Below are 25,577 nucleotides of genomic sequence, written 5' to 3' on the forward strand. Positions count from 1 at the left end.
TGATCAATATAATGCATAATGCACAGAGTCTTCGGTCTGGATTTAAGCACCTGAAGACTGTTTGATGAGTCCGTCCGCAGTAGCCAAATGGATTTCATTGTGCAAATGGATTTTATAATGTCTATAAAATCAGGGCTATTCTGCAAGCAAATGAGCTGTAAAGTTGATCAACTTGATCGCAAAATGAGATGAGACTCATGATGAGTTTTAGCATGAAACTAAAGTTAACCATCGTGTATCTTTAATTTAAATAAGAGATAAATGTAGTTCAATGGCACTTTATGAATAAGATTCTTAATGTGCATTCAAATAGGCACATGTTTTGACACTTCAATATATTTTCATATACATTTGATGAACCACTTGAGGTCTGTTAATGAGTCAGATATCATGTTACTGAAGTGGTAATGTCTGTTTTACAAACTGCTAAATATGTCTATAAATGCGAATAATTATAACAAGAATAAACACACCTGTCTGTTTTTGCTGCTCTTTCTTGATCTTTTTTTTATTTATGACGCAGGACCTTTGATGAATCAAAACGAATCAAATCAATTTGTATGTCAATGACTGTCAAATTCATTCATTCATTCATTCATTCATTCATTGTTCAGTCATCACTGTCAAATCAAATATTTATACATTTATGACACGGGAGCTTCAATTAATCAAATCAAATCGAATTGTATGTCAATGACTGTCAGATTCATTCATTCATTCATTCATTCATTCATTCATTCATTCATTCGTTCATTAGCCCATCACTATCAAATCTTTATTTATTTAGGATGCAGTAGCTTCTATTAATCAAATCAAATTGTATGTCAATGAATGTCAAATTCATTAATTCATTCATTCATTCATTCATTCATTCATTCATTCATTCTTTATCCCATCACTGTCAAATCAAATATTTATTAATTTATGATGCAGGTGCTTTGATTAATTGAAATAAATTGTATGTCAATGACTGTCGAATTCATTAATTCACATTCATTCATTCATTCATTCATTGTTCAGTCATCACTGTTGAATCAAATATTTATAAATTTATGACACGGGAGCTTCAGTTAATCAAATTGAATTGTATGTCAATGACTGTCAAATTCATTCATTCATTTATTCATTCATTCATTCATTCATTCATTAGCCCATCACTATCAAATCTTTATTAATTTAGGATGCAGTAGCCTCTATTAATCAAATCAAATTGTATGTCAATGACTGTCAAGTTCATTCATTCATCCATTCATTCATTCTTTAGCCCATCAATGTCAAATGAAATCTTTATTAATTTATGATGCAGGAGCTTTGATTAATAGAAATAAATTGTATGTCAGTGGTCAAATTCATTCATTCATTCATTCATTCATTCATTCTTTAACCTAATCTTTATCAATTTATGATGCAGTAGTTTTGATTAATCAAATCGATTTGTATGTCAGTGACTGCCAAACATTCATTCATTCATTCATTCATTCATTCATTCATTCATTCATTCATTCATCAGTCCATCACTGTCAAATCAAATCTTTATTAATTTATGATGCAGTAGCTTTGATTAATTGAATTTAATTGTATGTCAATGGCTGTCAAATTCATTCATTTATTCATTAATTAATTCATTCATTCATTCATCAGTCCATCACTGTCAAATCAAATCTTTATTAATTCATGATGCAGTCGCTTCCATTAATCAAATTGAACTGTATGTCAATGGCTGTCAAATTCATCCATTCATTCATTCATTCTTCAGCCCATCACTGTCAAATCAAATCTTCAGAATTGTCAATTATAATTATTCTGTCAAATAGAATCTAAGTAGGAAACCAAGTATTTCCCCCTCAGTCACGTACTATCGAATCAAATTTTTCACTGAATCGCTGTCAAATCGATTTATTCCCCAACCACGTCGAATCAAATCGAACCTTCGTACAGAATCGAATCCGAATTTTTTTTTTTTTTTTTTTTTTTTCCATCCAAGCGCTGTCGAATCGAATCTTTCCCTGTCATTCCCCCGTCAGATGACTTCAGAATAACCGGACCGCTTGTGCAAAGGACAGTCAGATGTTATGGCGTGATGTTTGAGAGGAAATGCATTTCTTATGAAATCCTCGAGAAAGCACAGTGGCTCAAATTCCCAAAAGCAGAAACCAACGCAGGACGTTTTGTCCTCGGCATATGGTTGTGCATTGTTGTTCTTTTTAACCCTCGTTTGTCTTTTGTAATTGGATAGGATGGTCCTATCTCCTTTAGCCCCCCCTTTCGCTCTCTCTCTCTCTCTCTCTCTGCCTCTCTCTCTCTCTCTCTCTCTCTCTCTCTTTCGCTCTCTCTCTCTCCCTGACATCGGGGTTTTCTGTCTTACAGTAAGCGCCTGGCACTGACAATGTGGACATCAGCGGGGAATATATAGTGTATCATCTAAATTCGCATCGTGATATCAGCGCATTCAACTTCATTATTACCAGGTAAGACGGCATTATTCTGCCGGATATCTTTTCTCTGTATTCATATCGTATCTGTGTAGCTTTTGGTAAACGCATCCGCTGTTAATCTGATCCGGTCAGAAGTGAGAGATGGTTGAGACTCGCGCTGTTATCCCGTAGGAAAGCGCTGCTGCTGGTGTTGTTATGGCAATAAAAGCGTAGCGCGGTGCGAACGGGTCCGTTTCAACACTATTAATACAAGTTGAACAACTAATATAAAACCTTACGGCGAAGTTCCGTGCTTTATGAACGTTTTATGGAGCAATTCACCTCGCAGCTGTTTGAACGCGCCGTTTAAGTAAACCTACCGCGTAATATTCACCACCGTACATTGTGTAGATTACGAGGCGAAGTTGACTTGTAAATTTAGATTGCTAGTTAATCTGATTAAGCCAATGCAAAGTAAGATTAAGCCAATGCAAACTAAGAGCTGAAAGAACCCAGCCCTGACTCTTTGTACTGCTTCTCTGCAGCACTTTAAGGTTATGAAAATACGTTTTGGTTGTATAAGCTTGTTTACACACATCAACATAGGTCTACTACATAACCTAAAAAGTTCTTTGTACTCAATGTGTCCTTATCAGTCTTTTTTGGTTCTGCTGAAGCCTTTATAAATGTGTGGGTTTTGAAGACATGTGTTTGTGGTCTGAATTGAAGTTCATAGGATTGGTGGCCAGATGCCCGAGGTCTGGGCGATCACTCCTTCTGGACATCTGATTTGATTTCGGATGCTCTAATTGATTAGGTTGACCGGGAACCGAACCCTCGCAATTAGTGCAAATACTAATTTGCTTGGGTCAGTGACTGAATGACTGAGCATCTTTGTAATTGAACTGAGAGTGTATTGGCTGTTTGTGGGCCAGAAAACGCAGCAGCTCTCCAACTTAGACTTGGAATTAATGCTTGTACAGAATCAGACCTTTTTTCACCTCTTGCTCCATCAGTCTAATCAAACAGATTTTATGTACAGAGTCAAGTTTTTATACGTCTGACATTTTCTGTCAAACATTTTCCACTTGTGCTGATAGCCAACTATTTATCTATCTATCTATCTATTGCTAATATAATTAAGTCAGTAACACTAAGTGCATTTTTAATACAATTAATATACAATATAACAAAATATACTGTAATAATATTATATTATATTATATTATATTATATTATATTATATTATATTATATTATATCATATAACACTGAGTAAAATTGGTATATGATTTACTTTGAAACACTTTCAGTTATTACGTTTCACAAAAAAAAAAAAAATGATGAAGAAATACATTGCATTAAACATTACATTTTAAGGAGAAATTAAAAAATAATCTTTTATTGTAAACCATACTCTAGTATTTGTTTTTTGTTTTTTTTCTAACTTTATTTAAATTTTTTTTTTTTTTTTTTTTTTTTTTTTGAAGTTTACATAGCATACTGTAATTTAAAAGAAGGAATAATTTAATATAATTCATTTATTAAATTATTTAATTATTTCATATCGACTGCAAAATAATTTTTTAATGAACTGTTTTTAAATATTTTAAGAAACAAGGGATTTTTTAGGGATGCATGACCGATATAAGCATAATAAAACATAAAATAAAATAATAAAATAAAATAAAATAATAACAGTGATATCATCAGTATTATACAATATTACTTTCATTATATTTTATTATTTTTTTAATTGTTGTTTCAGCCTATATTGTCTATATATGTTGGTCAATATTTGGATATTTAATTTTGCATTTCCTTCTTTCTAACTAATTTAGATTTAGATCATCTAGCACCAACTTCACTTGTTACATTTAAAACTATTAATTTATTTTTAGCATTATTTATGTATATTGTTTTTAGTATGTGATATACTTTTTGTTGACAAATTAGTATTGAATTTTAATATCAGCCATTTATCAATTATTGGTCATAACATTAAAAAAGGAGTTTATAAGGGATTTATTTATTTATTTATTTATTTATTTTCCTGTGAAACATAACTCATATTTTCACTAAAATGTACATTTTATTATAACATGTACAATTCATACAAAATTTGTTTTTTTTTTTTCTTTCTATGAAACACGAAAAAACATTTTCACTTAAATTTGACATTTTTATTATATTTAGATTTCATACAAAAATTAAATTAAATTAAATTAAATTAAATTAAATTAAATTAAATTTAATTTATTTAAGACAGAATTGAATCAGCCATTTATCAATTATTAATGTTTTAATTACAGGTTTTATTTATATAATGTAATATATTTTAGAGAAAAGTATTGCATTTAAATATCAGCTATTTATTGATCATCAAGCATAACATGAATTAATAAATCATTTTTTACAGTGTATATAGGATATTGTATTTTAAAATAAGGTAGTATGTGCCACACATAACTGTTGTTACATTATATGACATATTTCTAAATATTATTAAGGTATTTGTGGAATAATAGAGGTGATTAGTGCTTCAAATCGTTCTCCATCACCTAGAAATGAAGTAAAAGCTTTGACTGCAGCAGCCGAACTTGTTACGTCGAATAAAACCCTCATTGTGCTCATGGCATTTTCTCTGCTAAACTGTTTGGCATGTGAGCGCCTAATTCTTGTTCTCCGAATCGCTGAATAGAGATCTTTGTCGACCGTTCTTTTGCCTCTCTGTGCAAATCAGCTTTGAAGTTAACTCTGGATATTAATAGGGCGAACAGGGACGTGTTCGGAGCTTGTCCTTATCGCCCGTTGAGATGTCCTTCAAAAATAAGCCCTTCGAAGGTTGACGTTTGGGCGAAATGAGACGTGGCGACGTAATTGTTTGCCATTAAAGTTTTGACAAATCTGCACCAAAGCACATTGGTTTTGCTTCTTTGATTAAGTCTCCTGTCAACTCAAACTGATATTCCCTCAAAGCAAGTTTATGGGAAAACAAATTGCCTCTCTGGATGAGGAAATGAGAAGGCCAAAAAAGTGATGAATGATTTAGAAATGAAAAAAGGAGGATGAAGTGTAAACATCCTTCTGAAACAAAGAGCGGCTTTGCTTGGAAGATCTTCAGACCTCCTCGTTGAGGTTCAACATGTACGCGGCACCTAACGCAGACAGGCGATTAACTGCGGTTTAATCTGCACGAGGCCTTTTTCTCCTCGACGACACTATTTTTAGCCCCACAAAACAAGCCAGCTTCCCCCAACCCCCTAAAAACACTGCAGGCGTCTGTGAGGAATCCAGCATTTAAGATAAGAGGAGCAGGCTCAAGTTGGCGCTGCGTGAGGATGCTAAGTTTGTCAGCGTGACACGCATGTGATTCATGCAAATTCTCCCTTGTCTCTGCCGTTTGTTTGTTTGTTTCGGGACGAGTTTGCGGCGCGTGGTGCGTCACGAGGCCCTCGGGCGTGCGGCGGCAGAGCTGATCGTACATGGGTTCTGGGTTTAAAAAAAGATTGGAGACGATATTGACCAAACGTGGCCTCTTGGCCGGCATCGTGACTGTCACAACTGATATGAGTTTAAGGCACCAAATTCTGTCTGTTTTGTGACATAAAGGAGAGATTTTGTAGCACTTTCTGATACAACGCCTTTTTTAAACTCAAAAACTCTCATTTTCCTTAGGTTACTTGACGCTTTTGTAATAATAGCCAGGCAGTTTAAACAAATACTTTTTCTTTATTACACTTCTTTATTAAATCTTAATTCTTTCATTATGAATGTAACATTTGTACATTTTCAATGACCTACTTTTAGAGTTTTGATTTTAAGAAATGAGGGGATATTTTAGGGATGCATGACTAGTATATGCATCATAAAGTAAAATAGTTTAGTTAACATGAATTGAGAATGAACAATACCTATCTTAATGTTAATTTATAGCATGTACTAATGCATTATTAAAATCACAAGTTGTTAACATTAGTTAATGCACTGTGAACTACATGAACTAACAATAAACAACTGTATTTTCATTAACTAACATTACCAAAGATGAATATATACTGTAAATAAATGTACTGCTCATTGTTTGTTTTTAACTAATGGAACCTTATTATAAAGTGTTACAAATCATTTAAAATAAACTAAAATAAACTAAAATAAAATAATCATCAGACAATATTACTATTTTTTATATTATTATTATTATTATTAGTAGTAGTAGTAGTAGTAGTAGTATATGTGTTTCTTTCAGCTTATATTGCATATATTTTATATTTGGATATTTTATTGTGCATTTCCTTCTTTCTGACTAATTTTACATTTATTTATTTATGAAAAAAAAAATATATATAAAATATTAAAACAATCTATAATATATATATATATATATATATATATATATATATATAATAAAAATCTAAATTTTAGTGAAAAAGTCTAAGCTATTTTTTGTTACACAGATAAATAAATATTTTAAAAAATATATTTAATTAATTAATTTATGTATTTTTGTATGAAATGTACATATTATAATAAAAATGTAAATTTTAGTAAAAAAATATTCTGGTGTTTCACAGATAGGTAGGTAAGTTAATTAATTAATTAATTAATTAATTAATCATTTTTTTGTATAAAATGTAAATATTATATAAGTTATTTTGTGCTTCACAGATAAAATAAATAAATAAATTAATTAATTAATTAAATGTTTGTATTAAATATAAATATTACAAAAATAGAAAAATAAATATTTTTTACAGAAAAAAAAATGTATTTAATTTTGTATGAAATGTAAATATTATAAAAAATGTAAATAAAAACATATTTTGTTTTTACAGAAAATAAATAAATAAATAAATAAATAAATAAATAAATAAATAAATAAATGTAATTTTTCTGTGTAATGTAAATCAGTAAATGCTGATTTACAGAAATGTAAAATTTTAGTGAATCCTTTGTTTGTTTAATGTCTTTTTATAATGTTTTTGTTTGTTTGTTTGTTTGTTTTAGACAAAACAGTATTGCATTATCAGTATCGGACAGAATTTTAATATTGGTGCATCTCTAATTTTTTTGTTTGTTTGCAACAAAATTGATTTTTTTGTATAAGTTACTTATCGATAAATAGTTATGACAAAAAAAAAAAAAAAAAAACCCAGTAAATATTAGTGCATTCTGTGTTTGTTTAACGTTTTTTAAATAGGTTTTATTTATATTATATGAAATATATTTTAGACAAAACAGTATTGTGTTTGAATATCGGCTATTTGTTGATTTTCGACCATAACATGAATTATGCAAAAGTATTAATGGACTTTTATTAAAGAATTAAGAAATAAATTTATTAATGTATTAATTTAGTTAGTTAGTTAGTTAGTTAGTTAGTTAGTTAGTTGAATGAATGACTGAATGAATGAATGAATGGCAAAATAGTATTGAATTTTTGTATCAGCCGTTTTTCGATTATCAGTTATGACTGTTATACTGATCATAACAAAAAAATATAAATATTGGTGCATCCTTTGTTTGTTTGTTTATCTACATAGATCGCCTTATGTAAAAGAGCCACATGAAGATTCTTCAAAAATTCTTCTTTGGTGTTTCAGAGGGAAAAAAAAAAAACAAAAAAGAAAAAGAAAAGAAAAACAGCACAAGCTTGTAATGTAGTGAGGGTGAATAAATCATGACAGACATTTAGATTTTGGGTGAACTGCCCATTTAAGTAAAGAGAAAGCAGCGTATTGGCAGATTGATAGTATAATAATGGCTTAACGTCTGTCGTATGAGGTAAACAAATTAGATCCATTGAGTCTCGCAGAAAGAGACCAAACTTGCTGTCACAATGTGTTTGCTGCTGAAACAACAACTGTTCAGCCAGACTCTCCTCCTATAGCACTTCCTCCAGCCACATTTGTCAGCTTACATGAGTATGTTTTTCCAGTCTGGTACATTTATAGGTAATGCTTTGAATTTTATTTTTGACCGACAAGGTTTTCCAGACTAGTCTTTAGTATCTCTTTTTGTCATCACAAAGCTTTGATTTAGTTTAGATCTTGGTGTACACACAGTATAAATAGATTTTTAGACGCTGTAAATAAAACAAAGACCATTGAAGTATGTTTTACGGGTATATATAAAAAAATAAATAAATAAAATAAACATTTATTCAGTGTGTTACTTACCATTTCTTTGTAATTATCACCAAAATCTACTAGCAATTTCTGAGTGTTTTTTTTTTTTTTTTTTTTTTTGATGATTATTATTTTTAATTTTAATATTATTTTATGATTTTTATTTATTTATTTTTATGTAATATATTTTTAGACAAAGTAGCACTAGTATTGCTAGAGTGATTTATTTATTTATTGATTGACTGATTGATTAATTAATTTATGTATTTATTTATTTATATTTAAATATAGTCTCCAACAACACAGAAAAAAACAGAAACCAAAAACATAGTAAATAAATAAATAAATAAAGGTACAATAACAGCATTTACAACACAATACAAACTTTAAAACTAACTTTACAATACAAACTTTTTTACTTTAAAATTTTGCACTTAATTCAACGTGTTACTTGCTGTTTTTTTTTGTAATTATTTATGAAATGTACTAACAAATTCTGGGGGGAAATGTTTCTCTCATCTCTAGTTTTATTTATGTATTAGTTTTTTTTTTTTGTTTGATGGTTTATTGATTGATTGATTAAAATAGAGAAGAGAGCTGCATGAAGATTCACAAAAATATTTTAGAAAATCTCATTTAATTCAATGTGTTATTTGCCATTTTTTTGTGATTATTTGTCAAATTAACTGAAGTTGGTTCTCTCATCTCTAATCTATTTATTTATTTATTTATTTATTTATTTATTTATTTATTTATTTATTTATTTATTTATTTATTTATTTATTTATTTATGACATAGTGGCTGTGAACTGCAATATGGAAAAGAGCTCCATGAAAATTCACATAAAAATAAATAAAAAAATAATAAATAAATAAATTAATTAATTAATTAATGGAAAGAAACGGGAGAAACATTTTCCCTCTGAAATTGTTAGTAAACTTTATAAATAATTACAATAAATAAATAAATAAATAAAAATAAAAATAAATACAAGTAACACATTGAATTAAATGAAATGTTTTAAAATAGAAACACTAATATATATATATATATATATATTGTAAATGCTGTTATTGTGCCTTTATTATTATTATTATTATTATTATTATTATTATTATTATTTTCTTTCTTTCTATTCATTTTTTAAAAAATACTCCACAGTATTTTTATATAAATGTTGTTACTGTTTATTATTTTTTCTTTTGTATTTTCTCTGTATTTGTTCTGTATTTTATTTATTTATTTTATTTTATTTTTTTTAATAAATAAATAAATAAATAAATAGACTAACTAACTAACTAGATTTGAGAGAAACATCTCCCAAAGATTTAAAGTAGAAACACTTAAATTGCATTTTTTTTTTTTTTTTTTTGTAAATGTTGTTTTTTTTGCCTGTAAATGTTGTTGTTGTGCCTTTATTCTTTTTTTAATCTTTTTTTTTTTTTTTTTGACTGATTTTTAAATCAGTCAATCAATCAATCAATCACAATAGCAATACATAATATAAATATATATTTTTTTGTAAACAAAAAGATATTTTGATAAATAGTAGTCCATAGTGACTATCTTTTAATCAATCAATCACACTAGCAATGCTATTTTGTCTAAAAATATTGTGTTACTTGCTGTTTCTTTGTAACTTCTTTGTAAAATGACCATTTTCACTCAGAAATTGCTAGCAAATCCTACACCATTTTGTCCTCCTCCAGTGTACTGCCATTTCCGTTCTTCTACTGCTAATACAACAGACCGCATGACGGTTTTGGCAAAAAAAAGGCCAAAACTAATGAGCGTTAATTTGAAACGGACATCACATCTGACTGTTTGAGCCAGCTTGGATCGTACAGCGTCAAGGTTGTTGCTTTTGTCTAGAGACTGTATCTAAACTTAGCAGCGCTGCTCCGTTGTGCATGTTGTTTGACACTCATATCTGCTTCAGTCGAAGTTTTCTCCCATCAATGTCACAACAGCACCCCTCCTTCCTCGCCCACTGTCAATGTTGTGCTTCCAACTTTTTCACAGCGTCTTTGATATATTTCTTTGGAGGAGAGGTGTTGCAATTTAGAGCTCTGAGAATTTTTAGATCAAGACGCGCTTCTTCTCTATCGCGCCAATTCCCATCGGTATCAAAGCCAGCTGGCAAGGTTGCAATCAAAACGCTGAAGATGATTTCCGGCAAACGCGCCGCGTTTGACCCGCTCGTGAAGAGCGACAGAACATCATCGTTTTGATAAAAGGACGCAGAGATGTTTGCGTTCATAACGACTGTTAGAGTTAGCGCGGATTGTGTAATTGTGCCCCTCCTGAATAATTTCCAACAGAACGGTCCTTTCATAGAAAGAGAATACGTGTATTGTTTCATGTGTGAATGCGCGAACCGCGGCCCGTTGCTCCGAATGAGCTTCCCCCCTTATTTTTCTGCTTTCTGAGAGATTGAGGTCATTGTTAATTGAAACACAGACACATGTTAATTAGTGTGAGATATTTTCCCCTGAATCTCTCCAACTAACGATGTCCTTCAATTAATTACCGGGTTCCTGTCTCTGCTGCAAGCTAGCGCTAGTCAAGAGAAAAATAAATTACGGGAACGGTTCAGACACAAATGAACACTCACTCAGCCTCGTGTTGTTCACAAACTGACTTTCTTCTTATGTGGAGCACAAAAGGAGACGTTTAGCAGAATGTTCACGCTGCTCCTTATAATGAAAATAGTGCTGGGAAAAGCACCTCATTTTATTTGCACTGCATTTTTAAACTCAGTGGTGTTTGGTGTCATTGAAATCAAGCCTGATGCAGTGAAAACACAGCTAAAGCAGGAGGGAAGATGCAAATGTTGATTTAAATTTCAGTCCTCACACAAAGCTATTGAATGGTTTCCAAAGAGTTGGTATATAGTACAAAAATCGCATGGACTAGTGAGACTTTTATGGCCCTTTTTGTCAGTTTTGGTGCAGCGTTGTTAAACTAAATTTACCAAGAATTTTTTTTTTTTTTTTTTTTTTTTTAATAAAATAAAATTAAACAAAACAAAACAAAACAAAACAAAATGAAAACCTTTTAATTTTTCCTGTCTATAATTTTTTGGAACAGTGTTATTATTGAAAACTAAAACTACCAAGAATTTTGTTAATAAATTAAATTGTTAAATTAAATTAATATTTGTCATTTTTGGTGCAGTGTTGTTATTGTAAACTACAACTACCAATAATTGTTTTGGCAAATAAAATAAAATAAAATAAAATAAAATAAAATAAAATAAAATAAAATAAAATAAAATAAAATAAAATAAAATAAAATAAAATAAAATAAAATAAAATAAAAAATACTTTTAATGTTTCTTTTTTGTCATCTTTGGAGCAGTGTTGTCCTTGTAAATGAAAACAACCAATAATAAATAAATAAATAAATAAATAAAACCTTTAATATTTCTATTTGTAAACTAATAATAAAATGATGTAGAACTAGAATAAAAAATAGAATAGAAATAAAATAAAATAAAATAAAATATGAAAAAATAATGACTTTAGTTTTTTTGTAATAATACTAAATAAAATAAAAAAATATTAGATGAAACTAATACATTTTGATACATTTTGAAATAATGTTACAGTACTAAAATCAAAAACCTATATAAAAAAAAAAAAAATATATATATATATATATATATATATACATATGCTAATTATAACAGGATATAAATAAAACTAAAATAAAAATGTTTTGAAGTTCGACAGACGTGTTTACTATTAATGGAAAAGAGCAGCCTGAACTTTCTACTAAATATCTCTTTTTGTCTTTTATAAAGAAAGTCATTTCTGAATTATATTATATAAACGTTATAAAACGTCAGCCGAATTACTGCTATATTGTACAGCTGCATTCTGTATTATTTTAATGTGCTTGTTTTCTGACAGAATTAAATGCTTTAATAGAGAAGGGTAAAATAAGTGATTTCTTTAAATTGTTAGTTTAGTGAAGCTGCCATCAATTTAAAAGCTGGCCTGAGAGAAATAAAAACACTCTCTGAGTTACTCTAATAAAGCCTGAGTAATTAATTCCAAACCGGGAGGATTTCCTGACAACCAGCAAGTTTCTCCATGCTGATTTTTGGGAGATAATCAATCTGACGTGTGTATCAAACACCTGTTTTCCCCAAACAGAACGGCTGCCACCTTCCATTTTAATCAGCCACAGGAAAATTGCCATGGTGTGCCTGACACACCACCTCGTCTCCAGCCCAGCAGCCCAAACGCGGATCTATCTCCTCTCCGCAGAGAGATCCCCCCAAGCGATATTTACGAGATGCACTAGCCGCAAATGACGTCCTCTTCCGGAAAGGCACGCGCGTACCTAGACGGCACGGGCGCCTTGCCACGGGCCGTCGCCTTTACATTAAAAGGAAGCTGTAGTACAATGCGATTTTCTGAAGTAGTACTTAAAAGAATGAGGAGGGGAGGGACCTCTGGACTTACCGCCGCTCGCTGGGAGTCTTGATGGTGGGAAAAAAGAGCGTTCATTTGAAAGCACTCTGTATCCTCAGAGGGACGGATGAGCGCAGAGGGAAGAGCTGAAATCCTCCATTAGACTGAAAGGTTACAGGTTAATAACTGACTGTGGAAATAGGATAGGAGAACGAACGCTTTTTGGCATTTGAGCTAAGTGAAAATTGCGTCTTGCAAACATGAGAATATTATAGCGGAAGGCAGGAGCGAGGTCTCGACTGTAATAGCAGGATGTTAAAGTGGACGTCAGCTCAAAATTGACCTCATTTATTAATGCGATTGATTTGGAGCGTCTTATTCTAACACTGTTCTGCCTCTGGAACAATAGGTAGGCCTGAAACAATAAAATTAATAGTAGATGATTTATTTTTAAATAAATATTTAGAACGTATTATATTTTAATATACAACGTACTTTATAAATACATATTTTGAGAATTTTATGAGGTGAAATCTGTGATTTTGCATGAAACACTTGGTTATGAATATATTTCCCTACAGTCATGATTCATTCATAGTTATATCACAAATCGTAATATTATTATTTAATTTGTTCACAAATCATTTTACCTAAATTATATCATTTATTGTAAATATATATTCTCATTTTTATTGCATTTTTTTGCTTTTTTCATCTATCTATCTATCTATCTATCTATCTATCTATCTATCTATCTATCTATCTATCTATCTATCTATCTGTCTATCTATATTAACTGTCAATGAATAAAAATAATGCAAATAAATTTATAAATTCTGTAATATGTTATATACTATATAATTTATTTTAAATATATAAATCTATAAATAGATTTTTACTGTCAAATTTAATTGGCAATAAATAAAAAGTCTACAAATAAATTTATATTAAATCATATGATATTTTATATATTATATAATTAATTGTAAATATATTTGTATATTTTTATTTAATATATTATACATTATATAATTTATTCTAAATATACTTGTATATTTTTATTGCATTGTATATATATATATATATATATATATATATATATATTTTTTTTTTTTTTTTTTTTTTTTTTTGCCAAATTTTATTGTCAATTAAAAAATATACAAGTACATTTATATGAAATTATACATTATATACTTTTAATTTCTATAATATATAATTTAAAATATATAATTTATAAATAAATTATATAATACATCATATATTATATAATTTATTATAAATATGTATGTATATGTATGTATATTTTTGGTCAATTTAATATATATTTTTTATTTATTATAAATCTATTTGTACATTTTATTGCATTTTTATTACATATATACATATATATATATTATGTAATATATTATGCTTCAATAACAACTGTTCATCATATCTATCTATCTATCTATCTATCTATCTATCTATCTATTTATCTATCTGTCTATCTGTCTATCTATCTATCTATCTATCTATCTATCTATCTATCTATCTATCTATCTATCTATCTATCCATCTGTCTATCTAAACATGAAAACATTGACGGACTCATGGACAAATATGTGGATGATTTTTCACATTTTTTTCCTTGTGATTTAAAGGAAAATAATAACCTTATACAAGTTTGGAATGACATGAGGGTGAATAAAATGACAAAAAAAAATTAAAAAATAATAAAATAAAATAGATGAAAACATTTTTGGGCAATATACTCCTCATAATATACAGACCTCTTGTTCGATTGTCCACTGCAAACTTGAATGCCAGGTCGAATTACACAGAGCGATCGAAGCGAGACGCTGCATTCGAGCAGCCATGGAAGACGCATTTCCAAGTAATCGAGTTGTACAAGAGCATGCTCCACTAATTCACATCTAATGCGCAACTTTTAAGCAAGATCTAGGTCAAATAGTACGTCTCGTCGAAAGAAAGAAAACTTCCACACTGCCTTTTATTTCAAATGAGCTCCCCCCTCCATGTATTATTCGGCTTCTCCAGCTTAAGCTTGGGCGCACAATTATGTCAAGCGATGCCTTGGCTCTTGAACAAGCGTCTGAATGGTTCACTTGGTCGTAAAGAAGATCGCAGAAGCACTCAAGTACTTTATTATTTAAAACCCATCATCTGCTCGTTTCCGAGACTGGAGCCCTGCTGCATCTCCTGAGCTTGGATGAGGTGGATTTGTTTGTGTAATCCGAAACGCAAGACTCCCATCTGTAGATGCAAGGGAAGCTAGATGTTTATGGATGCAACACATTCTGGGACATTGTCACCTATCTCATGTCCTAATCAGGGAACCCTAGGTGATTTTGGTAAATGTCATGCTTTTTGGCTCAAGAGCTGGGAGGATTGGCATTGTGAATGAGGTCAAACTGATATGCCAAACCAAGGAAGAGGATTTCATTGAATTATGTTAGAGGTTGGGGGAATTTGTAATGACGTGAAAAGCTCTGTAAATGAAGGCCAGCATGGACTGGAAAGCTTATGCTACTATCTTAAACTTTACAGTACAGTTTACAGTACAATGATGTACATACATACTAAAAAAATGTCCAAAACATTTGGTCCCAACTCAAAAAAAAAAAAAAATCATAATAATACTATAGCTTTCTTTGATATATGCATAGTCAAATACCATGGTATTTGCATGGCTCTTCAATGTACTTCAAAAAATACCAATGTATTAACATAGTATTTTCATATACACATATACATATACATGAACGACTATGTTAAGTAGGTCTTTTTGGATATTTACCATAGTAATACCCATGATAGCACACGTACATCATGGAGACGTCTATTTGACGTCTAAAGGACGTTTCCTATCAGATGTCAAATAGACATCTGTTAGATGTCTTTAAGATGTTTATGATTTAGAATGTATAAAACTGACATCTTAAAGACGTCTGTCAGATGTTTTAGACGGAAGATACTTTCCAGATCAAGCGATCTTAAACAGACATCTTGCAGACGTATGTGTGCTATCTGGGGCAGTATTATTTTTGTAAATACCTTGATAGCACACATATATCTCATATGTCTATTTGACGTCTGCATTTACATCTACAAGATGTATTTTTTAGACTTTGCTCATCTGCAGTAAGTCTATAGGACATTTCCTATCAGATGTCAAATAGACAGTAAGATGTCAGTTTTACATACATAGATTTAGAATGTATGTAAAACTGACATCTTACAGATGTCTGTCAGATGTTTTACACAGAAGATGCTTTCCAGATCAAGTGATCTTTAATAGACATCTTGCAGACTTAAGTGTGCTAACTGCCCTGATGGCACACATACATCACAGAAGTGTCTATTTTACGTCTGCATTTACATCTGGAAGACGTTTTTTTAGTGTTTACTTATCTGCAATAAGTCTGTAGGACATTTCCTATCAGATGTCAAATAGACGTCTATTAGATGTCTTTAAGATGTTTATGATTTAGAATGTATGTAAAACTGATGTCTTACAGACGTCTGTCAGATGTTTGTACACAGAAGATGCTTTCCAGATCAAGTGATCTTTAACAGACATCTTGCAGACGTACCTGGGAACCATGGTACTGTATGTGGTACCATTTTGAAAAGTACCATAGTATTACCATGTACCATAACTATGATATTGTACTGCTAGAGTTATTTTTATAAAGGATGGTACTCTGAGGTTTTACCATGGTACATGTCCAAAAAATATGGTAACATGTTCAAAAAAAAAAAAGATACCTTGTTATCTTTTGTATACATTTTCTTTCTTAGAGAGTACCACGTTGCATGCTCACATGAACATATGTCAAAGATATTGACACGGAAGAGAAGAAATTGTTAAACAAGGTCTGTATTTTTTATTTCTTTGCGCACAAAAAGTATTGTTAAATAAAATTACGGTTGAACCACTGATGTCACATGGACTATTTTAACAATCAGAAATATCTTATTTGTGTTCTAAAGACGAACAAAGGTCTTACAGGTTTAGAACGACTTGAGAGTGAGTAATTAATGACAGAATTTTCATTTTTTGGTGAACTAACCCTTTAACATTCCCATCAGTTAGGAATTCTTGCTATGAACATGTCTGATACCTCTAAACAATCAGATTTTCATCTGGCAGATGAAAAGGCAAACCTAAAACCTTATAGATTTGCACTGAAAAAGGGACTCGAGCCATATCTGGGCACCAGAATATAATACTTCTGAGTTGGGCCAGTAAGTAACAACCTATTAAGCACTCAGAATATGCTAGCAACATCACAGCAATCACCCAGAATGCACTGTGGCAGTTTTCCATAGAAAATGCAACAATTTTGTTAATTTATCTAACAGTACAGCTCTTTTTTTTTCATTTTTGTGTTGTGCCCAACAACAACGGACTTATGTCTCTCCAGAAAACGAGAAAAATACGCCCTTGTTTGTGAGACAGTTTCCCCTAAGTCAAATAAATAACAATGCCGAAGAAGCTGCCATAATGGAAGCTCACATGTCATGAGGAATGCTCCTAAGGCGACGCGCGGGCGGGGGGGGTGTTATGCTGTGTGGGCGCATGCATGCACGTCTTTATCCTCGAACACGTCAGAATGATTCATACGATGACAGAGCAGCCACTGTGCCGGCCCCGCCATCGCTTCCCCGCTCACAAGTGGCTGCTTTGTGCCTCCGTCAACCTCGGTGCAGAGACGGCAGGACATGACGAGCGGGGCCTATTCAGCGAGAGATGTCCGCTCTCTCTGGATTTGACCGGTCCAAGACCGGTGAGGAGGAGGAGAAAGAGCGAGGAGAGACAGCAATGGGGAGTCTTGCCAAGTCGGCAGGCAGCATCCATTCCCATCCTGAATTTAATATCCTAATGCGCTCTTGGAATCGCAGATCTAATAAGGAAAGAGATGGGGAGGGAGGAAAAGAGGGAGGGAGAGAAAGAGGGTGGCCCTTTTCAATAATGAAAACTGGGCAGAAATCTCTCAAGCAGCGAGGGAAAGAGAGCGAGAGAGGCCTACCATAAATTACAGAGTCAGGAAGTGACACACACGTCTCCAAAAGCTCTTGAAAATGCCAATATCTGGGCTTATTTGTAGTGCAAAGATGCGGCAGTTGCAATCCCGAGCAGTAAAAGGGCTTTGCTGGGTGGAAAACTCAAGACTGAAGCATTGCTGACTGTGAACCTCAATCCAGCCGGTGTAAAAGAAACAGCCGACTGCTCAACTTTATCTCCCTCTCCATCATGCTTTCCTTTGTCCCATCTTTTTCGTAGAGTTCAGGGATTTGATTGTTGCTCCACAGCACAAATATGTCCATTTAAAGACACATTTTTGACAGTGTTGTAGTTAAGACCAGCACATTTGAGTCTGAGTTCAGGAACGGGTTGAGTCCAAGTAAAGGCCCGAGACTAGAAATAGGTCATGTCCAAGACAAGACTAAAACTAGAACAGGGTCAATTCTAAGTCAAGCCAGAAAACCAGTAATGGGTCGAGTCTGAGTCAAGACCAGGACCAGACAAAGGTCTAATCTGAGTAAAGATCAAATACTAGACTAGAAAAGGGTTGAGTCGGAATCAAGAAAGAGACTTGAAAAAGGTCTAGTCTGAGTCAAGACTAAGAACAGAAATTAGAACTAAAATTCTAATTCTAAGTCAAGATGGAAACCAACACCGGGTCAAGTCTGAGTCAGGACCAGGACCAGACGAGGGTCTAGTCTGTGTAAAGATTAAGTCCAGAAATGGTTTGGGTCCAAGTCATGACAGAGACTAGAAATGGGTTGAGTCCAAGTCAAGACCAAAAATGGAAGAGTCAAGATTGAAACTAGAAGTAAGTTGAGTCAGAGTCAAAAAAGAGACTTGAAGAAGGAAGAAGAAGAGTCAAGACCAAGACATGAAATGGGTTGTCAAAGTCAAGACTGAAACTAGAAGAGGGTCAATTCTAAGTCAAGACAGTAATAAGTCGAGTTTGAGTCAAGACCAGAACCAGACGAGGGTCTAGTCAGAGTAAAGATCGAGTCCAGAAATGGTTTAGGTCTGAGTCAAGACCAAGACTTGAAAAAGGTCCATTCTAAGTCAAGACAGTAATCAGTAATGGGTTGAGTCTGAGTCAAGTCCAAGACCAGACAAGGGTTTAGTCCAGGTAAAGATCAAGTCCAGAAATGGTTTGGGTCTGCCTCAAGACAGAGACTAGAAGAGGGTAAATTTTGACTCAAGAAGGAAAACAGTAACAGGTCGAGTCTAAATCAGGCCAGGACCAGAAGAGGGGTTTAGTCCAGAAATGGTTTGGGTCCAAGTCAAGGCCGAGACTAGAACCGGATTAAGTTTGAGTCAAAACTCAAAACATTAATGGGTTGAGTTTGAGTCAAGACCAGGACTAAACAAGGTTTTAGTTGGAGTGAAGATTGAGTCCAGACATGGTTTAGGTCCAAGTCAAGACCGAAACTACAAGATAGTCAATTCCGAGTCAAAACAGAAACCAGTAACGGGTCGAGTCTGAGTCAAAACCAGGACCAGACGAGGGTTTAGTCCGAAAAAAGATTGAGTCCAAAAATGGTTTGGGCCCGAGTCAAGACCAAGAATAGAAAATTCCAATTTTAGTCCAGGCAAATGCTCTTTAGAATTGTAATGCCCGTAAAATGACCTGCTGCATTCTAACAACTAGCAATTAGCAATTAGGGATTGCATAAACCTTCAAGTCATGTTATTCCACCTGTAGAAGAGAAAAATCACAAATGATATCTCTTTAATATCACAACTGTTTCTTTTTGAATTACCATGAAATGTTCTACATAAATAAACTTGCCTTGCCTTGCCTAGACAACAGTGCAATGAAATGGAGAGTAAACTGAGACTGTAATTTGCCCTAAAATGTGCTTTTTTTCTGTGTAACACAAAAGACGACATTTTGAAAAATGTCTCTGCATAAAAAAAACAAATTTTATGGGCAGTTCTGTTTTGGATTCCATTGGCTTTCATTGCTTGACTCAAAAACAGTTGAAACATTCTTCAAAATATCTTCTTTTATGCTTCACAGAAGAAAAGTTACACAGATCTACAACATGAGGGTGAGCGAATTATGTATAAAGGCCGTAAACAGTCAATTTCCGATTTCATGTTGACTTTAAGTGAACATAACTGAGAACTATTATGTCTCCTGAGCTATAAAAGAACAACATTTGAGCAATAAAATCTTCCTCCGCCTTATTGCTTTCTGTCTCTCTCTTTCGATCACCTCCTTGTTTTCTCTTGAATATACATGTCTGCGCTGGTAATTACTGCACAGATCTCTCTGTTATGTAGCGCAGAGGATGTGGTGTCAGTATGAATTAGGGATGAGACAGCCCTGCAGCTGACGTCTGCACTCGTTTTGAAGATATAATCATCCACCCTCGTGGCTCCACCAACATTCAGTTCTGTCCCCACCTACTCTTTACGCTAAAACACAAGCTAATTGCTATTATTAGCCCACTAGGTTTCTGCAAAATAAATCGATTAGTATGACCTAGTTTGATTGGAGGTTTATAAACAGGATGAGGTTTAGCAGAGGTTTAGCGTCTCCCATGCTGGTGGGATGATGGGACTGTCGTGGCGCTGAGGCTTAGTTTTAACAGCAGGCATCTCGTCGTTCCAGGATCAAGGCCGTACCCTACACAGTCCTCAGAAATAGTCTAATTCCTCTTTCCTGGAATTGGGGAATAAATCTCACTACAGGACAGACACAAGCGTGGGCTTTATAGGACAGAACGGGACAGTTATATCCTCATTTTGTCCATCATTCCTGGCTTTGTCTCTCTTTTAGTTATTTTCCTAAAATAAAATTTTCAGGCAAATAGCATCATATGTAGTTTTAAAATATTATTTTATTTTTGTGACTCAAATAACTTGCAATGATTTCACAATGTCGCAGATTATCCAATAAAATTTCAAATAAACATAAAAGTGAATAAATTTCAACTCAAGCAGAAATTTTGCATAACGTTGTCATGCAAGCCAATCAGCGAAGAGCATGACAACGAAGAGCGAAGCGCTGTTTAAATTCAAGGCTAAGGATTTTCAAAAATTGTTTTTACAACAATAGCCAGATTCGGACAGCAACAGTTTCTCATGGGGACATAAGCCATTTTCCACATTTACAGGGGTTAGTCTGTGACTTTATTGCTGTACGGATCCAGAATGTTTTTTCTCCCACAAACCCATGTAAAAATCCTAGACTGAATTACCTATGTTTTTTGACACAAAGATAGCGTGGTCATTTAACTGCCATTTTCCACAGTTTGCAAGAAGAAATCGATTGAAAATTCACTGTTTAAATCCTCTTTGACCTCTGCCAAACACAGTACCGTAATTGTTGTGCTTTGCTGTAATTTGCATGCATATTTATTACTGAAATGCTGTAAAATATTTACAAGAACAATACTTAACAACTGCTCCACCACAGCAAGTAGGAGCTGTTAAGAACAAAAAGAAAAACATGTAAACATTTGAAATGGGTCATTATTATGGCAGGTATGCAATACAATTTTAAAAATGTGTTATTTAAAGGTTTATGTTTATCTTATGTAAACAAGAGGTCGCATTAACTTATTCCTGCTAATCTCCACATTGTTAATAACATCCATCATTTTGAAAGATAAAATACAAGGCAATTTCAACGATAGCACATCTATTTAAATCAATTAATAAATAGGATATTATAAAATATGATTATTCTTACTATTTTAAACACATGACATCTTATTTACAGCAGACAATCATGCGACTGGCCATGTGAGAAGTGCGTTCCCGGGTTCGTAAGATCACAGAACTGTCTTCTCCACCCTGATAACACACGTACATCTTGAAGATCTGACATCTGCATTTACGTCTGCAAGACGTAGTTTGCTCATCTGCAATACGTCTATTGGACGTTTCCTATCAGATGTCAAATAGACGTCTATTAGATGTCTTTAAGATGTTTATGATTTAGAATGTATGTAAAACTGACATCTTACAGACGTCTGCCAGACGTTTGTACACAGCCGATGCTTTCCAGATCAAAAGATCTTTAACAGACATCTTGCAGATGTAACAGACATCTTGCAGATGTATCTGTGCTATCTGGGTTTGCTCATCTGCAATACATCTATAGGACGTTTCCTATCAGATGTCAAATAGATGTCTATTAGATGTCTACTAGATGTCTTTAAGATGTTTATGATTTAGAATGTATGTAAAACTGACATCTTACAGACGTCTGCAAGACGTTTGTACACAGCAGAAGCTTTCCAGAACAAAAGATCTTTAACAGACATCTTGCAGACATATGTGTGCTATCTGGGCATGAGTTTTATCATTGAGGTGCCATGTAAATTTATTTTTACAAACAACCACATGAGAAACAGTTATTGTCCGAATAGGGGATAATAGTATCCAAATAGATAACATTTTGCTTTTTCTATAAACGTTGCAAGATTTGCTAACAACGTCACTACAAAGTTTCTGCAATGATATTAAAATATTGATTCAAAAAAACGTAACAGCATAGGATAAAAACATTGTTACTTTTCAGGACTTTAAAGAAACAAAAACAGTGAGACGATGTGAGTGTATGTGTTTTTATTCAGCATTGATTACTCTGTGAAAGCAGTACAGCCATGGTGAGCAGTATAACTCCGGGTAAAGAAGCTGGCACACTTGCATTTGAGCATGCACTTTTATTTTTACACAGCGTTTGTGTTCCTCTGCAGCATGCAGCATTTCTATACTTCGACGCTGAGCTGCTTATCATTCTAGAGGCTGGTTACCTCTCGCTGGCTTTGATCAAGCCCTGTTTCTAGACACCCCTCCGCTCCGCCTTTACTCGGCTTGCCATGAAAGACCCCGACGCCCATTACCTCTGCATCTCTCCCACAAATCCTCCGCGCTCGCTCCTGATGGCCCACGGGCGGTTTTGAAGGAATGTCATAGGTTGTTATGAGTGGGTGAGAAGTGCCAAGCTCTCGGAGGTTCCCTCAGCCCTGTCCTCCCACCCCGCGCTAAGCCGTTTGTTGCTGGCGTGACAGCAGCAACCGCTAACCGTTGCTAAAAGTGGCCTGCTTTTCCTAGCACTGGCTAATCTCACTTTGTTTCGCCAAGCTCCTAGTTTCCACAAAGCTAGCACCTAAATAACAGCTCTGGCCCGGGCCGAGCTGGAGGGATTTACAGGGCGAACGGTTCAGATAAATCGACACATTCATACACTTACAATGCAAGACTGAATGTTAATCATTCAGTGCTGGAGTGTTTTTGTTTGTGGCTAGGGATGTTTTTTCTTCTTTCTGTCTGCCGAGTGCCTAAAATATTTAACAGGGCTTGTGCTATTTTTGGATGGAAGCTCATTCTCCCTCACTGTGTGTGTTCCTTTTCTTTTTCTCTTTTCGAACCGTGATACAACGACTTCTGAAATTCAGTCGGATGCAGTTTATGGCGATGCCAAGAAGCTGCAGAGAATAGGGCTTCGAGGTATGGCGGCGTTTACCTGGCGACAGTTGAAATGTGTTACTGGGTAGAGATTCTGCTGTAACATGTATACGTGATGCTAGTCTACAAGATACAACACCAGGCAAAATGCTAGAGCTTATTCTTTGATGTTGATATGTTTTGTTCCTTTTTTCCTATCTAATTCTTGTCTACCTCCTTCTTTTAAATGTAAGGCTTCATACTTATTAGTCAGTGTTTGTTTGTTTGTTGAGTTGTTGAGCTTCTTTTTCTTCTTCTTCTTCTTCTTCTTCTTCTTCTTCTTCTTCTTCTTTTCTTCTTCTTCTTTTTCTTAGTGCAGTTTTTTATTTATGTTTAGGTTATGGTAATAATAATAATAATAATAATAATAATAATAGTTTGTTTGTGCAGTTTATTTTAAATGACATGTTATATATATAGTAAAAAAAGAAAAAAATAATAATGGAGGATAAATAAATAATGTATCCTCATATTTTTTCAGATAATATCTCAATGTCAGACAATAATAATAATAATAATAATAATAATAATAATAATAATAATACATATTTGTAAGTATTGTTTTATTATTAAGCAATACTAATAAATATTTGTTTATTTGTTTGTTTTTGCAGTTTATTTTGTATACATAAGAATAACAACAATGAAAATTAGTATTTATTTATTTATTTAAATTATTATTATTATTGTTGTTGTTGTTGTTGTTAATAATAATAATAATAATAATAATGCAGTTTATTTTGTATACTTAATAATAACAACAAGGGAAATTTGTATTTATTTACTACCATTTTATTATTATTATTATTATTATTATTATTATTGTTGTTGTTGTTGTTGTTGTTGTTGTTGTTGTTGTTAATAATAATAATATTGCAGTTTATTTTGTATACTTAAGAATAACAACAAAGAAAATTAGTATATATTTACTACCATTTATTATTATTATTATTATTATTATTATTAAATGACATTTCTTCTTATTAAAGAAATGTAAATAAATAAGAATAAGTTAAATAAATGAATAAATATATAATAATAAACAAATAAATAAATAAATGTGTAACCTCATATTTTTCAGATAATATCCCAATTTCAGATTATAGTAATAATAATAATAATAATAATAATAATAATAATAAATTGTGTAAGTATTATTTTATTATTAAGTACTAATAAGAAGTATTTGTTTATTTGTTTGTGCAGTTTATTTTTTAAAGTACTACTACTTTATTATTATTATTATTATTATTATTATTATTATTATTTTATTTTGTAAACTAAGGAATAACAAAAATGATATTTGAAAAAAATGATTATTTATTCAGTTTATTTTTAAAACTACATATTACTTTTATTATTATTATTACATGTATATTTAATTATTATTATTTTGTTTTTCTTCAGCTATTTCCATTTAAGAATAAGAATAATATTGGCCATATCATGAAAAAAATTATTGGCTTTGGCTGGAATTTTAACATGGTTTAAGCAAAACTGTATTAGATAGTTAGACTATTTTTTTTTTTTTTTTTCAAGAAATATATTTAGAATTCCTTTTCTTCCTCAGTTGGCAAATTTCTTGTGTAAGTAAAACCCTCACTGTGTTCTGTTGAATTTATTAGATCTATTTTTGGTCCAACCAACTACTCAGTCTTAGCAGAGAATACATGGAGGCCAAAACAAGTTTGCGTTTTCGACAGCGATTGGTGCTTTGAAGACATTCTGCATGCAAATGAACGAAGTTGGCAGGTGTCACCATTCACTAAGGACATGTAGCCTATCAGTGTGCATGTTAATCACTTTCAATGCATCCTAGATCTGTCTATTTTTCACCTTCTTCTTCTTTCCTCCCCTCCTCTCCCTGCTGTGCATCTGTCCATCACAATGACAGACAGATGGGATGCACCCTGAAAAACGAAAATCTGCATGGAAATCTGCTGTTGTGACAGACAGAAAGACCAAAGTCCTGTATTGGGAGACAAATCACAGTGAGAAAAAGCTAATCTAAGAGCAGATTCGGTTGCTAATGCTCTTAGTCTCCACGGCCGTCCTGGTACAGTTCGTCCCGCGTGGTGTGATTTCCCACAGGGCTAAAGGTCAGATGCGTGTTGGCTCGCTGTCA

General features: G+C 32.6%; 1 protein-coding gene across 5 annotated transcripts in view; it reads left to right on the forward strand.

Annotated features, from left to right (window-relative positions):
* The first annotated feature begins 2,313 nt into the window (after window positions 1–2,313).
* The window catches only part of pcbp4 (poly(rC) binding protein 4), a 117,585-nt gene continuing 94,321 nt past the window's right edge, over window positions 2,314–25,577 (forward strand). For all 5 annotated transcript variants that reach the window (XM_051094837.1, XM_051094838.1, XM_051094841.1 and 2 more), the window contains exon 1: window positions 2,314–2,468. The gene's annotated coding sequence lies outside the window, so the exon portion shown is untranslated. The remainder of the gene's footprint in view (window positions 2,469–25,577) is intronic.

This window comes from Labeo rohita, chromosome 22 (assembly GCF_022985175.1).
Source record: "Labeo rohita strain BAU-BD-2019 chromosome 22, IGBB_LRoh.1.0, whole genome shotgun sequence".
Classification (NCBI taxonomy): Eukaryota; Metazoa; Chordata; class Actinopteri; order Cypriniformes; family Cyprinidae; genus Labeo; species Labeo rohita.